Source organism: Zalophus californianus, chromosome 10 (assembly GCF_009762305.2).
Source record: "Zalophus californianus isolate mZalCal1 chromosome 10, mZalCal1.pri.v2, whole genome shotgun sequence".
In the NCBI taxonomy this organism is placed as follows: Eukaryota; Metazoa; Chordata; class Mammalia; order Carnivora; family Otariidae; genus Zalophus; species Zalophus californianus.
In genome coordinates, this window is record NC_045604.1 from 107,221,509 (window position 1) to 107,235,896 (window position 14,388).

At 41.4% G+C, this 14,388-nt stretch overlaps 1 pseudogene; it reads right to left on the minus strand.

Annotated features, from left to right (window-relative positions):
• The window catches only part of LOC113932072, a 32,189-nt pseudogene extending 18,023 nt beyond the window's left edge, over positions 1-14,166 (minus strand).
• Between the last annotated feature and the right edge of the window lie 222 nt (positions 14,167-14,388).

A 14,388-nucleotide genomic window follows, 5' to 3' on the forward strand; every position in this document is an offset into this window, starting at 1 on the left:
ATATACCTTCTGTCCCTCTCTCTCCTTCTTCTGGGATCCCAATTATTCTAATATTGTTTCGTCTTATGGTATCACTTATCTCTGGAATTCTGCCCTCGTGATCCAGTAGTTGTTTATCTCTCTTTTTCTCAGTTTCTTTATTTTCTATCATTTGGTCTTCTATATCACTAATTCTCTCTTCTGCCTCATTTATCCTAGCAGTTAGAGCCTCCATTTTTTATTACACCTCATTAATAGCCTTTTTGATTTCGAATTGGTTAGATTTTAGTTCTTTTATTTCTCCAGAAAGGGTTTCTCTAGTATCTTCCATGCTTTTTTCAAGCCCAATTAGTATCTTTAAAATCGTCATTCTGAACTCTAGTTCCGATATCTTACTAATGTCCGTATTGATTAGGTCCCTGGCAGTCGGTACTGCCTCTTGTTCTTTTTCTGAGGTGATTTTTTCCATCTTGTCATTTTGTCCAGAGGACAACAGATAAATGAGAGAACAAAATGCTAACAGGGTAACAACGACCCCAGAAAAATAGACACTAAACAAATCAGAAAAGACCTGAAACCAGGGGAAAAGAAAGGGAAAGCAAGAAAAAAGAGAGAGAGAGAAAAAAAGAAAAAGATAAAAACAAATAAACAAACAAAAAACAGAATATGATCAAATATAATCAAGCTGGTGCATAGATCAGTGCCACACTCTAAATTTTGGGCGTATTTTGGTCTGTTAGAAGAAAGTGCCTCCCAAAATTTTAAAGAAAGAAAAACTTATATAAGTACAAGAATAAGGGTAAATACGATGAAGGGATGGAATATGACTGTAAACCTGAAAATTATAAAAGATTTTATACAAGGAATTGATAAGAAGTTGGTTGAAAAAAGAAAGAAGAGGATTTAAAAGAAAAAAAAAGGGAGAGAATGTGATCAGGCAGGAGACTAGAACAAAGCCATACACTAGAGATTTAGGGTATATTTTGGTCTGTTAGAAGAAACTGTATCCCAAAATTTTAAAGAGAGAACAACATATATATATATATACACCAAAAATAAGGTTAACTACTATGAAGGGATAGAATATGACTCTAAAAATGAAAAATAAAAAAGATTTTTAAAAAAGGGATTGATAAGATGTTGGTTGAAAAAGGGAAAAAGAAAAATTCAAAAAGAAAAAGAAAGTAAAAAAAAAAAACAACACAAAACTTTGAAAGACTAAAGAATCACGGGGAAAAAAAGCCTTGAATTCTATGTGCAGTATTCCCCTACCGTTCTCCTTGATCGGTAAATTTGGTCTTGGCTTGCTGGCTGTTCGTGCTGATCTTCTGGGGGAGGGGCCTGTTGCCGTGGTTCCCAAATGTCTTTGCCGGAGGCGGAATTGCCCCACCCTTGCTGGGCTGGGCTGTCATCTGCTCGGGTTTGCTCTGGGGAGCTTTTGTTCCCTGCAAGCTTTCTGTACAGCTTTGGAGGACGAGAGTGAAATGGCGGCCTCCCAATCTCTGCCCCGGAGGAGCTGAAAACTTGGGGTCCCACTCCTCAGTGTGCCCCCAAGAAAAGCAGTCAGTCACTCCCATCTCCCTGGTCTCCTGCCGCACTCTGTGCTCACCTGGCCTGTGACTGAGCATTTCTATCTCTGGACCCAACCCCATGTGGAGTCTCCAAACCCAGCAGATCCCTGTGGTGTGCTCCCATGCCCCTCCTCCCAGGGGAGGAAGGGGGGGTCTCCCCGGATCTGTGCTTGTTGGGTCCCTGCTGGAAGAGCAATGGCCCAATTGTGCCATGGATCACGGTTTATGGCAACCCCGAGCTGAGAGCCCACTCCTCGGCTCTGTCTTTGCAGCCGGCTTCCCCGCTCCAATATTTGGGAGCTCTGCCGCACTCAGGCACTGCCTGTCTTTCTGTGACCCTGAGGGTCCTGAGACCACACTGTCCCAGAGAGTGTTCTACCCTCTGCTTAGCCACTGGAGCAACGTCCCTCAGTGGAGCCGACTTCTAAAAGTTCTGATTTTGTGCTCTGCTGCTCTATCACTTGCCGGTAGCAGCTGACAGGGGCCCCCTCCCCCACCGTCTATCTTCCCGAATATCACCTCGGATTCACTTCTCCCCATGTCCTACCTTCCAGAAAGTAGTCACTTTTCTGTTCATTGAGTTTCTGCTATTCTTTTCTTTGATCTCCTGTTGAGTTCATAGGTGCTCAGAATGGTTTGATCCCTATCTAGCTGAATTCCTGGGACCAGATGAAATTTAGGTCTCCTACTCCTCCGCCATCTTGCTCCTCCCTCGATCTTACATGTTCTTAACACACGCACACCCATACACAAAGTAACTCTGGATGGTGATAGATATGTTAATATGTTTCATTTGTCACAATCGCTTTATAAATGAAAACATCACATTTAAATATATACAGTTTTCATTGTAAAAACATATACACAAATTGTTAAATGGCAAAAGATTGAATATTTTGCCCTAACATCAGGAACAAGGTAAGAATGTTCACTCTCACCACTCTTATTCGACATCATACTAGAAATCCTAGCTAGTGCAATAAGACAAAACAAAGAAATAAAGGCATAAAATTGGAAAGATAAAAATAGGAGTGTTCCTATTTCGGGTGACATAATTGTCAATGTAGAAAATCTTGAGGAATATAAAAAAGAACACCTCTGCATCTAATAAATGAGCTAAGCTAGGTTATAGGAAATAAGATCAACACCAAAAATCAACCACATTTCTATATAATGAATATGTGAAAACACATTAAGAACACAATAACAATTATAATCACACAAAGAAGGTGAAATACTCAGGATGTGTGATGAACAAAACATGTGTTCCTGTGCTGAGAACTAAATGTTGGTGAAAAGAATCAAAGAAAACCTAAATAAACACATACTGTGTTCATGCATTGAAAGACATGACTTATTAAAGATACAGATTTTGCAGAAATGATCGATAGGTTTAATCATGTCTTAAAAAATCCTGGCAAATTTGCAATGACATGGATGGAACTGGAGGGTGTTATGCTGAATGAAATAAGTCAATCAGAGAAAGACATGTATCATATGACCTCACTGATATGAGGAATTCTTAATCTCAGGAAACAAACTGAGGGTTGCTGGAGTGGTGGGGGGGTGGAAGGGTTGGGGTGGCTGGGTGATAGACATTGGGGAGGGTATGTGCTATGGCGAGTGCTGTGAATTGTGCAAGACTGTTGAATCACAGATCTGTACCTCTGAAACAAATAATGCAATATATATTAAGAAAAAAAAAGAAGATAGCAGAAGGGGAAGAATGAAGGGGGGGAACGGAGGGGGAGACCAACCATGAGAGACGATGGACTCTGAAAAACAAACTGAGGGTTCTAGAGGGGAGAGGGATGGGAGGATGGGTTAGCCTGGTGATGGGTATTAAAGAGGGCACCTTCTGCGTGGAGCACTGGGTGTTATGCACAAACAATGAATCATGGAACACTACATCCAAAACTAATGATGTAATGTATGGTGATTAACATAACAATAAAATTTTTAAAAAAATCCTGGCAAATATCATGTAAACACAGATAAGCTAATTCTAAATTTGTATGGAAAGACAAAGGAGCTAAAATACCTAAAACAATTCCAACAAAAAATAAAATGGGAGGAATCACTGCTCATGATGCTGAGACTTATTATATGGCTACAGTAATCAAGAGAGCCTGGCATTGGTGGAGGGAGAGGTAGAGATCAGTGAAGAGAACAGAGAATGAGAAATAGACATACACACATATAGGCCCAACTCAATTTTGATACTGCTACAAAAGCAATTCAATGGAGGGAGTATAGCCTTTTCACAAATGGTGCTGGAGCAATTAGACATCCATAGGCCAAAAACAAGGATCTTTGACTTAAACTTCACACCTCACAATTAACATTAAAAATTGACACAAAATGGATCAAAGACTTAAATGTGAAACATAAAATTATATAAGATTTATATTATTGATGTAAAACATAAAACAATATAAAACTATATACTTAAATGTAAAACATAAAACAAACTACTTTGAGAAAATCCTTGGGACTTAGGGCTAGGTAAAGATTTTTCAAACTTGATGCCAAACTCACAACCCATAAAAGGAAAAAAATGTTAAATTGGCCTTATCAAAATAAAAAATGTTTGCTCCGTTGAGACCCCGATACAACAAAAAGACAAGCCATACATAGTGCCTACAAAAGAATAGTAAGCAGGAGACTTTTGATGATGGAACAGCTCTGTAATATAATTGGGGTGGTGGATACACAAATTTACAGGTAAGATAAATGTTCAGAAAGCAACACACACATGCACACATACACACAGAAATGAGTGCACATAAAACTGTTGAAATCTGAGAACCAATGTCAATTTCCAATTCCATACTGTACTATAGTTATGCAGGATATTACCTCAGGGGAAAGAACTTGAAGATCATACAACATGGGACCTCCCATGACAACTTCCTGTGAATCTATAATTGTGTCAAAATGAAAGTTTTATAAATAAATAAATAAGTATGTGAATTTAAAAATAACTCCATGCCCACCCGCCAGTTTGTGAAGACAGAATAACATTCTTTCACTAGTACTGTTTTGATCATGTCTGGATCCGTGATAGCCAACACAGGCTGTTACCCAACATAAAACCTGTGTTGGGAAAACAGAGCTGATTACACTTAACATGACAGTTTTTGCAGTTGCAGCCATGCCTGGAAGTCCAGACTTTTATCCTGATGTTATATAATCTAAAATCTGACATTAGATTAGAAATAACATTAGAAAAAAAAGAAATAAAATTAGAACATTTGTTAATTCTAGGTGATGTGTACACGGGTATTTCCTGGACCATTCTCCATAGTTTTTTGCATTTTTAGAATATTTCAAGTATTTTTGATGTGTTTTGGACATTTCAAATACTTTTTATATATCATCAAGAAGCAACTTAGGTTAGTGAATACCTGAAGGCAAGCAAATTATCTAGGAACAAAAAAATGAGGGAGAGTCCACCCACTTAGATATGAAAAATTATAATTTTGAAGAAATACCAAACACATGAAATGCATAGGAGAGAATATTAGATGAAAATTGAAGACACACTGATCACAAATATGTAAGATGTCTGCAAATGAAAAAGTCTTGGAATGCTCAAAAAGTGATGGTAGGATTATGAATGATTTCTTTGCCCTATTTTCTAAAATTTCTCTCCTAGTTACATTTTTAAAAAGACTTTACTTATTTATTTGACAGAGAAAGAAAGAGAAAGTGCACAGGCAGGGGGAGAAACAGAGGGAGAGGGAGAAGCAGGCTCCCTGTGGGACCCAGAAATCATGACCTAAGCCGAAGACAGATGTTTAACCAATTGAGCCACCCAGGCACCCGTCCTTCCCAATTACATTTTAAAAGAAATATTATTTTAACCATTAAAGAGAGGCCCTTGGTAATGTCAAAGTCAGAAAAATTTGAAACAAAAGGACAAAGAGAATAAAGAAATACACAGGAACATGTATAATTCATTTTAGACATATTTTCTTTTCATTACTGGTATTTATTCTTATATGTGGGTCCCAAGTCTGAGTTCCTTGGGCTCCATGTAGGTGACATCCCGGAGCAGAAGGGCACGCCCACTTTTCACACATGTCTCACACAAAGCTGACTCTTTATATGTGATCCATCCCTATTAGTCCTGACCTGACGGTCAAAATGGCCCATCAATGGGAATCAGCCACCAGCATGAGGTTTACTTTAAGTTAAATTACACTGTCTTCTAACATTGTATTTTCCTCTATAAATCATTTGCATTTACCAGAACAAAATGAACAATTTTCTACAAGTTTATTCTTTCTTTGACATCACAGAGGAATTTCAAATAGTTTTGTGATCACATCTAAAAATGAATAGTTGAATACTACACCAAAAACTAATGATGTACTGTATGTTGGCTAATTGAACATAATATATAAATAAATAAATAATAAATAAATAAATAAATAAAAAGATGAATGAGAATCACTGAACTAAATGCTGTGCATCTCTAAAAATGTTCTAAGACTCAGAAGGTTTCAGTGGGAGATGAGTACATTTGTGTTGTAACAGTGATGGAAGTTAATGAGGTGGCACATAGGTAAGCTCTCCCATCAGCCTGATCATATTTCCCCTCATCCCATCATATTTGTTCAAAAACACCTGGATGGACAAGGGACAGTGGTTTGGGGTAACCCTTTATATTCATGATCTCACACAGCCCTAATATTGTTTCCACTATGAGTTAATTTCAGATTCTTGGGCCCCACCCCATATTCTCCACATTCGGTGTTGCTGGGGCATGGGGCGCAAGAAGCTGCATTTTGAACAAGCTCTCCCAGGTGATTCTCACCCACAGCCAAGCATGAGAACCATGTACTAAGGACAGAACTGGCCCCACCATGTAAGACTGGCTCCATCCACAGCTGAGCAGTACTGAATGTGGGAAGGGGCAGTGGAGCTGAACCAGTGGTGATCCAGACATCTGGGTTCTTTCTATTCTGTCATGTTGCTTGTGGTGCATCCCACTCAGAGCCCTATGGTTTCTGAGGCTTTGACCAGAGAAGATAAAGAGGTGCGAGGAGGTACACTATTGGCGGTGAGCATCCCAGCACCACACTGTACCTCTTCCTCTGCTTCATCAAGCCTCTGGCCACACTAAACAGGAGCATCCACTGCAAGCAGCCAAGGCCATACTACAGAATCACCAAGGCCATCAGCCCACCAGGAAACACTGTGGTTTAAAATTTTCCTACATCTCTTCAAGTACATAGAATAAAGAAACATTTGTATATTGAATACTTCTATTGAAAGAAAAATCTTGGCTTGATATTTTTTTCCTCACTGTGGTCAAGTGGGCTTTATTCCTGGGTTGCAATTGTGGTTTAATACCCATCGCCCGGTTATCCTATCCCCCTAATGCCCTCCCTTCTGTAACCCTCAGTTTATTTCCCAGAGTACAGAGTCTCTCATGGTTTGTCTCCCTCTCTGATTTCTTCCCATTCAGTTTTCCCTGCCTTCCCCTGTGGTCCCCCATGCTATTGCTTATGTTTCACGTATGAGTGAAACCATATGATAATTGTCTTTCTCACAAAACAAACTCCACACTTCTAGTGAAAGTAAGAAAAGGTGAGCAGAAATGGTTTCCCATTGTGTTTACCCCAACCCTTCTTTCAAAAGGGCATATTGAATCCAAAATATAAATAAAGGATACCCTCCAGGCCCGATTTGCACTTGGACCCGCACAGCTGGTGACACAGAATCCCAGGAAGCAGAGGCTCAAGAAGCTTTACTACAGTGGGCTGTATCCCAAGGGGCTCTTGACTGAGACTGTCCACACCGGGGGCCTCATCATAACAAGTCTATCCACTGGAAATGTCCAGAATGCTCACCCCCACATTCTTCCATACTTTCTAAAACATTTCTCATCAAAATCACAGAAACCCTGCAAGAAGAAACAAAATATATTACTAATCTAAATATACTGAGTCCTACATCTAACAAGGACCAAAATGACTTAGATCACATGAAATGTGGCTTACTGTCTCCCACTGGCAGTTAGAGGGAAGCTCTTATTCACAGGTGACTTACCAGAAATAAGAAAACAGAGGAGGTACTGAAACAGAATTTCAAGTTCCTCTTGAATTATGTCCAAGTAGTGTAGATACTGAACAATTTACCATATTTGTGAAGACTATGTAACCTGTCTGTCTCATGTGTTTTTCTTATGCATGTGCTGTCTCTAAATCCCAGAACCCTCTGAATTATTTACCTCCAGGGCCATGTGGGAAAACTGAAGCTGAGGGGAAGTCAGCATGGCCTGAACATTCTGAATGCTCAGTCAGCGTCCTGTTTATTGATCTCATGAGCCCTACTAGAATTCCAGTGGATTTAGGATATTAAGACACCAGTGACCTCTTCTAGTCTAGCAGATTTATACAAGTCTAAGACATATTTGTTGAGGGAGAAAGTGAGAGATGAATGAATGAATGACACAAGGTGGACTCGCCTTCCAGTCCTCCACCTCAACATGGAAAGATGGGATGGTGCCACTACTCCACAAAGGGCAGAGTCGATTAAAACATTTGATATGAGTTTTCACTTCTGTCACTTTAAAAAAAAAAAAAAAAACAAAACTTCCTGTCCTTAAGTTTCAACTGTGATTTTGATGTTTTAACCGTGCAAAATTGGGTCCCAGAAATGTGGGTTTTGGGTGCAAGTCCTAAGGAGTTGATTTGGGAACTGTGGAAAGGAAATTATTACTTTTTCAGAGGGAAAAGCCCAAGTAGTTCTTAGATGATAATTGGAAACCGAGGGTCTCAGTGGGAGAACGTGGGATCTGAGAAACAAGCCTCAGGTCTGTGAGAAAGGAACTCCACAGCAGAGAGCAGCCTGCACGTGAGACTGTGCCCACTGGCCTTCTCGATGTGAGCTCCTAGCCCTCTGTCCAGAAGCTGGGCCTCGGACAAGGAATCAGAGCTAGATGAGCCACAGTGGCTCCACCAACATCAGTGTGTGTGTCTGCTAGTACATTCCATTCATTATTAATTTCTTCTTTTTCTTAAAGATTTTATTTATTTGTTGAAAGAGAGAACACAAGCAGAGGGAGAGGAAGAGAAAGAATCTCAAACAGACTCAATGCTGAGTGCAGAACAGATGTGGGGGCTCCATCCCATGACCCTGATATCAGGACCTGAGCTAAAATCAAAGGTCCAATGCTTAACAGACCAAGCCACTCAGGCACCTCCAGTTACATTACGTTCTTAATAATTTTGTTAAAGTATCTCTCTTCTGGTGATATTATAAGGACAGTTCTTCCTTTGTATGAAAAACAAAACACACACACACACACACACACACAACTCATCTAAAGGTTAAATCTGGGGCGCCTGGGTGGCTCAGTTGTTAAGCGTCTGCCTTCGGCTCAGGTCATGATCCCAGGGTCCTGGGATCGAGCCCCGCATCGGGCTCCCTGCTCAGCGGGAAGACTGCTTCTCCCTCTCCCACTCCCCCTGCTTGTGTTCCCTCTCTCGCTGTGTCTCTTTCTGTCAAATAAATAAATAAAATCTTTTTTAAAAAAAAGGTTAAAATCTGAAGTCAATAGACAAACACCATCTCACCTCAGTTATACTCCCTCCCTGTTCAACTCACCCATAGGGTGCCTCCTCTGAAGGTTGAGAAGTAAAGCTGAGAGCTCTCCTTCAACCTCTCAAATCCCAAGAGATTTTGCCATTAGCAAAAGGAGAATTAGAGCAATGGAAATAACTGCAGGGGATTGGCCAGTTCTTGAGAGAATTCAAGTATGTACAAATTCCCTAAAGGTGAATCTTGGGCTGCCCAATAAACTGAAGTTCCAGAGCTATCCTGGCTACCCAGAGCTTGTGCTATGAACAAAAAGTCTGACTCTAGCATACACAGCTTAATGGACCACTAACATGGACACCCTTGATGCTCTTCTCCTAATACCAAGTACAACTATGCCTTCCTGGGAACCTGCAACTGCCAGAAACAAAAGCCTCTTCAGGATGCTCACAAGCTAAAACATCGTCCTTCGCTGAATTAGCCAGAGAGCTGGGCTGCCCACTGAGGAAAACACCGAGGCTCCTAACAGCAGACAATGTAAGCCTGGGGTAGACTTGGCCATGTGCTGGGTGGGGCCTATGACACCATTTCTGGAAAGTCAGGAAACCTAAGAACTACTTCCTGAGGAGGAGTATTTTTACTACGGAACTAAAATGGGATTTGCAACCTTAAGAGGAAAAAGAGGGAGCTCAAACAACAATCACATTTTGGTAACCATGAACAGTTCCCAAAAAAGGCAGAGGTGTTGTCCCAGGAATTCCCAGCTTCTTAAAAAGTCCATGTGTGGGGCGCCTGGGTGGCTCAGTTGGTTAAGCGACTGCCTTCGGCTCAGGTCATGATCCTGGAGTCCCAGGATCGAGTCCTGCATCGGGCTCCCTGCTCAGCAGGGAGTCTGCTTCTTCCTCTGACCCTCCCCTCTCTCGTGTACTCTCTCTCTCTCTCTCTCATTCTCACTCTCTCAAAATAAATAATAAATAAATCTTAAAAAAAAAAAAGTCCATGTGTGGAGGTCCCATATCTATAAAGTGAAAGAGAAAGCCAGGTCAGAGGGATGATTGAGTAAGTGCTGAGGCTGGCCAGTCACTGATGCAGAACTGGAACAGGCAAGGGAGGGAGGTAAAATGTAGGCAAGAAATAATAAGAGCAATTCCAATGGCAATAATTACATTCACATCATCTCCTTTCCCACCTCCACTGTGAGACCTACAAAAAGTAACGATGATTATATAAGAGCAGCTTAAAACATCATGGTCTCAATCCTAGAATGAATACTGCAGAAATGTTCCACGCTTGAAAACTGAAAGGTTCATGCTGATTTCTTCCAGGAAATTCACTCATGCCTATTTAGTAAATGACTCTTCCATGATTTTGGAGATTCTCATTCTAGGTGGAAAGAGGAAAAATTGTTTCTCTCCTCCAATGATGAGATTTTGCTTAATTGCACCTACTCAAGTAGGTTGGAGCCCACCAGCCTACTCAGGAGCTGAGGGTTACTGAGAGCCTACCATGAATATGCTCATACAGTTTGCTCAGAGACCTTTGTGCTTTTTCTTCCTTGTTGGCTCTGTAATGATTCTGGATCTGGACCTTCTTAAATCTATCTTTGTAGACAGACCTTGAGCAACAACAGTGTTCTTATTTCTGTACAATGAAAACTGTCCAAGACTCCACTGGCCTCATTGAAAGTGAGATACTTTCAGCTCTACCCAAGTCTCTGTTGTCAGGCACTCTGGTTCTCTTGAGCTGCAGAGAAGGGGGGACTAACCTATATGTGCCCTAAATGATACCATATAAAATAATCAGTAAGGAAACAATCCATTTCCAGACCATTCTTCCCCTCATGGCATCTGGTCCTTCAACTTGTAATACTCACTTGCTCAGCACACTGCCAGGTACACTCTTTTTTAAAGATGGTCACTCACAAAGAGTTATTTTACCAAATCTGTGCATCAACTATCTCAAAAACCCATTACACAACTGAGGGTTCTAGATCCTTGCAGTCCTTCCACTGAGGTGATGCTGAGAGATAGCAGAGTGGAGGAAGAAGACAGGCTGAAGGAAGAAGCTGCCAGAAACCATTTTAACCATGAACCTACTAAGCCTATAAGGCTAACCCCATAGAGGCAAATAAAGAAAGTATGGTGGGAAAGGATGCTAGGCAGAAATGGCTCAACAAGCCCTGTAGGTGCTTTCAGCTCACTAATAGGGGGCCTTCCAGAATCCAGATACATCCAGTTGACAGCAGAATATGTATTATGCAACATAAAATGAATAAGGATAAAATGTCCCAGAGATTGGGATTAAGGCCTTGTCTCCTCTTCTCTGGAGGCTAGCCTTTAAGGCACCACAGGTTCTGAGTGTTCTGTACAAATCCAGCCAATCTTACATAGTCAAATAAACTCACAAAATTTCATGAAAGGACATGTGCTTTAGGGTCCCAGCAGAGGCACCTCAGCCGGGCCCAGCTGGGTGTTTGGATCCTTCCTCTACTACAGTTGAATGCATCAGCACTGATTGCAGAAGCCAGGATTAGTCCCACTCCATTCCCACCTCCATTCCTTGGTTAGTCCCACCTCCATTCCTTCTTTGCCATCACCACCACAACAAATCAATTCCTTTTTCTGAACATTCAACGTGTTCCGTGAACTCCCAAGTGAAGCCAAGCAACTGAGTGAACGTGTCAGCAACACTGGTTCCAAGGAAAGATCTGGTCTAGTGTCTAACTCACATGGCTCCATAAGAAGGCAGAGGGTGGGCTGGGTGAATTTTTCTGATTCTTTCTAGCTTCCCTCTTCTTGGTACTGTAATGCTGCTGTTGGCACAAATGAGGGAGCTAACAAAAAACCACCCATTTTTATTGCCATTGCATTGCATTGCCTGCAGAGGGCACTGTCTATAGCTACTGACTCTTGGCTACACCAGTGTCTTCAGTGTCTTCTAAGTTAGGTTAGGTTTATTCCTAGGTATCTCATGGTTTTTCATGCAATTGTAAATGGGATTGATTCCTTAATTTCACTTTCTTCAGTCACATTGTTAGTGTATAGGATTGCAACTGATTTCTGTGCATTGATTTTTATATCCTGCCATGTTGCTGAATTCCTGTAGGAGTTCTAGCAATTTGGGGGTGGAATCTTTAGGCTGTCACATAAAGTATCATGTATCTACAAAGAGACAGAGTTTGACTTCTTTGCCACTTTGAATGCCTTTTATTTCTTTTTGTTCTCTGAATGCTGAGGCTAGTACTTCTAGTATTATGTTGAACAACAGTGATGATAGTGGACATCCCTGTTGTGTTCCTGACCTTAAATGGAAAAGCTCTCAGTTTTTCCCCATTGAGAATGATATTCGCTGTGGGCTTTTCGTATATGGTTTTTATGATATTGAGGAATGTTCCTTCTATCCTTACACTGTGAAGAGTTTTAATCAAGAAAGGATGCTGTGTTCTGTCAAATGCTTTTTCTGCATCTATTGGAAGGATCATATAGTTCTTGTCCTTTCTTTTATTTATGTAGTGTATCACATTGATTGATTTGCAAATGTTGAACCACCCTTGCAGCCCAGGAATAAATCCCACTTGGTCGTGGTGAATAATCCTTTTAATGTACTGTTGGATCCTATTGGCTAGTATATCTTGGTGAGAATTTTTGCATCCATGTTCATCAGGGATTTTGGTCTGTAATTCTCTTTTTTGGTGGGGTCTTTCTCTGGTTTGGGGATCAAGGTAATGTTGGTATCATAGAACGAGTTTGGAAGTTTTCAGCCATCAGAAAGGATGAATACTTACCATTTACATCAATGTGGATAGAACTCAAGGGTATGATGCTGAGCGAAGTAAGTTAGAGAAAGACAATTATCATATGGTTTCCCTCATATGTGGAATATAAGAAACAGAGCAGAGGATCATAGGGGAAGGGAGGGAAAAGTGAATGGGAAGTCCTCAGAGAGGGAGAAAAACCATGAGAGACTCTTAACTTTAGAGAAACAAATTGAGAGTTGCTGGAGGGGAGGTGGGGGAGGGATGGGGTAATTGGGTAATGGACATTAAGGAGGGCACATGATGTGATGAGCACTGGGTGTTACATGCAACTGATGAATTATTGAACAGTACATCTGAAACTAATGATGTACTATATGTTAGCTAGTTGAATTGAAATAAAATAAATAAATTCCAAATTGGCTTTCAGGGTTCTGCCTTTTACATTGAGGGGAAAGAAATCTCTATACTGATGCTAACCCTCCCAGAGACTGGAAAGAAAAGGTAAAATTAATAACATTTCAAGATTTCTGCCAAGTCTCCTCAGCTCTAAAGATGCTCATTTAGGGGTAAAGTGTTCTGTATATTATGGGGGGCAGGGTGGTAATGGCCAGGAGAAGGGCAGAAAAGAGGGAAGAGGCCAGTCAGGAGAGGAAGGCGAGGCATCTGCAGCCCCCCTGGAAGTCTGGGTGCACCAGGTGCCCTGCGTCCATGATGCCTGGTGGTGGAGAGAGGGGAGTAGGAGCCACCTGAGTGACACAGGCGCAGTCCTTCTACACATCTCTTGCAGTGGACAGAGAGGAGAAGGTGAAGATAATGAGACAAAGACCCAAGGCACTCCCTCTGCCTCCAGAATCCCCCACAGCTTGGAAGGCGGTGAGGACCCCAGGGCACCGGGGCCTGTTGATTTTACTCTGCCTCTGCTGAATTCTGCTGGGTTAGTCTAGGTCCCAACAGGTAATCCATCAGAAGATTTTCCCCAGAAGCAAATAATGTCACTTATACCCTTCTAGCAACAGAAATTGTAGTTGGGGTCTGGGAGTTGGCACTCCTTCAACAGATTTGGTAAGGTAAATAATAACCCCTTAAGTGTGCCTAGCATTTTTGAAGCACCCAACACTTAAGCAACTTCCTCTTTCTTAACTCTTGATCCTCAAAACAGACAAGGAAAAGGGAGTGGATGCTGGTTAACAACCCAAGCCCAGGGTTCCAGAGGTGATGAACCTGGACAGTTACTTACAGATAGAACAGCACAAGGCTGGTAGCCAGGAGAAGCCAGGTTTCTGTGGAAAAGCTTGGAATCAGGTCCATGGCCACTTTCTCTCTGTGACTCTCCTCTACTATAGTTCAACAATGTGTGCTAGTCTTTGCTGGCCTGTGTGTGCAGAGTTTCTCTTCCCACCAGTGGTGATTCAGTGAGGCTGGAATGTATATACTGAAAACGGGGTGGGACTGGAGTGCAGTCACTAGCAGGTGCCCCCCCAGCCATGAGTGTTGGTAAAGCATCATGGACACACCCAGATTGACTGTTGA